This window comes from Chiloscyllium punctatum, unplaced genomic scaffold (genome assembly GCF_047496795.1).
Source record: "Chiloscyllium punctatum isolate Juve2018m unplaced genomic scaffold, sChiPun1.3 scaffold_706, whole genome shotgun sequence".
Taxonomy (NCBI): Eukaryota; Metazoa; Chordata; class Chondrichthyes; order Orectolobiformes; family Hemiscylliidae; genus Chiloscyllium; species Chiloscyllium punctatum.
Window position 1 is genome coordinate 17501 of NW_027310440.1, and position 2500 is coordinate 20000.

General features: G+C 66.6%; 1 non-coding gene across 1 annotated transcript; it reads left to right on the plus strand.

Annotated features, from left to right (window-relative positions):
* Window positions 1–1160: 1160 nt before the first annotated feature.
* On the plus strand, window positions 1161–1314 carry LOC140473742 (5.8S ribosomal RNA). Its single transcript, XR_011958577.1, has one exon. It is a non-coding gene; the product is annotated as a 5.8S ribosomal RNA (ribosomal RNA).
* The last annotated feature ends 1186 nt before the right edge of the window (window positions 1315–2500 follow it).

Below are 2500 nucleotides of genomic sequence, written 5' to 3' on the forward strand. Positions count from 1 at the left end.
AGGGTGGTTTCGGGGCCAGCAGGAGAGCTCGTCGGGGTAGCAGGCCCTGCAGCCGTGGTCACCGCCAAACCCCCCACAACTGTTGGGCGCCTACCTGCGCGGGGCAGGAGGACACTTTCCGATTTCAAATCTCCGTTTGCCGAGTCCACCCCGAACGCACGCGGGCGGGCGGGTTCGCATCACCCTTCGTCACAAGGGGCGAAGCCCGTTCCACCGTCTCGTCAGTAGTGCCGACCGGTCTGTGATCGACGAGGGGAGCCACACCAGGTCCGGCCCTGCTGCTTGGCGGCACCGCGTCGTCGGGAGCTCGCGACAGACGGAGGGTTTCGGTGTACTCTCCAGCCACGGGAAACGAAGCCGGTGATGCAGGCGCCGGTCTTTCGCTCCCAAATCGGCTGGGTTTACATCGTTGCTATCTAGTCACGCTCCCTTCAAACCCGACGGGGTACCTATTCCCCTCACCCGTCTGTGCGTATACAGCCTCTTTGCACTTGCGGGATGGGGGTGGTGGTTTAAAGACTCTCGAGTTGCCGCCCGTCGGTCTCCGAGCTCCGTGCAGTAGTGATCCCCAGCGAACTGCCAGCAGGGCGAACGAGCGATCCCGCTCTCGGTCGGGGCGCCTGGCGTCGATCGGTGGTCGGTGGCTTGCGGGCAAGCTGCGCTGTGAGTGTGGGAACGAGTATGACGAGCCGTTGCCGCGACTCCCAGTCCACCTCGGCGGTGGCTGGGCCGGGCGGGCGTCTGCTCGGGCGAGTGCCGCCCCCGCCTCCTCGCAGGAAGTCCGCTCGCCGACACGCCGCCACGTGCACGCGTCAGTGACGCTGCCGAACCGATGGCCGGTGCCCGTTCCCGCCTCTGCTTTTCCTAGGGCAAAGCTGCTGCATGCCTCGTGATACTAGGCGGGCGACATGGTGGCGGTGATCCTGCCTCCGTCGCTGCGGTGCGTTGGGGCACGCATCGCCTCTTGGGCGCCCTGTCCTCCTCCCCCCAATAGACGTATGTTTCTGCGGGCCGCACCAGGATGGTGCTCCCCATCGCTTCACGCCACCCTGCTCCGCCCGCACGCCGGCGTGCAGGTGGCTGTAGCTCAAGGTGGGGAGCGTATGTGCGGTCCGGGTCGCTTTCCTCTGGCGAGGGAGAGACCTAAAACAAACTCAGACAACTCTTGACGGTGGATCACTCGGCTCGTGCGTCGATGACGAACGCAGCTAGCTGCGAGAATTAATGTGAATTGCAGGACACATTGATCATCGACACTTTGAACGCACTTTGCGGCCCCGGGTTCTTCCCGGGGCCACGCCTGTCTGAGGGTCGTTTGGCAATCAATCGCACTCGCCTTGGCTGGCGAGAGCGCGGCTGGGGTGTCGCAGAGGACCCGTCCTCTTTGTCCCCCTAAGTTCAGACTCCGGAGCCCTCCGGCGTCGGAGCGCTTGGCCTTTCCCCCCCACCCTGCACATTCCGTTCGTCAGGCTCGACGCCATCCCCCCGCCGGGGAGCGCGGCCTGGCGTCCGTCTGTGTCGTGGCAGTGGGGCCAGCACGGCTGTCACCGGTCCCAGAATGGCTGTCGGTGGTTCACACTGTGTGTGTGTGCCAACCCTCCTGGTCTCTGGGACACGGAGCTGCCACGAAGTGTTGAGCCTCCAGTGGGGGGTCTGCCTAAGCTCTGCACGTCCGCATTGGGTCCGTCTCTCGGTTGGCTGGCAGTGGAAAGAGTGAAGGGAGCCGCGGAGGTCCGGTGCTGGTGCGCCGCCGGCCTGACCGTGGAGCTCGCCGGTTTGACACGCTGACCCGACTCGATGGTTGATCGATTGAGAGTGCTGGGAGCTGCAGGCCGCCCGCTGCTGCAGCCGCCCGTCTCGTGGTTCGTCCTCGGCCTTAAGTGGCCGGCGGGGCGTCTGATCCTGTCTCCCCTGCTGGCGCCGAGTGCCTGGCCGAGGGAGGAGGTTTTCGTCGAACGCTGTGACTTGGACGGTCGCACGCGCGTGGATCGCTGGCTCTTGGCTCTCCCGTTCAGTCCGCACGTTTTCCGCTCCGTCCTGCCACCGGTCTCGGGAGGTACGGAGGGGTTGGCGGGCGTGGTGTGTGCTCCGTCACCGTGCAGGCACACCTACCACGCCGTCGGCCGACCCCCGCACGGTCCTCCTGGCCATCGGGAGGACGGCGGAACGTCGGGCTGTCGGGGGCCAAGTCGCCAGAAGGCCACCGCTGTGTCTTCCGTACCCTGTCACCGTCGGCGTGCCTTCCTCAACTCGTCCGGCTCGGGGCCGCTGGGTTCAGGAGCGGCGTCGCCCGCCGGCCCCACTGAAGGCCGTGCCGTTCCGCGGCTGGCGATCGATGTGCGTGGCGTGCCTGCGCGACCGTTCGCCACTTGAGCCTCGGCACTCCTCTCTCCCTCTCTCTGACCGTCGGGCAGTCTCTGTCTGCTGGTGCCTCGCACGTCCCGGGCGGCGGGTCGTCACCCCCGCGACCGGGCCTCCGGCAAGGCAGGAATCAGGCTGA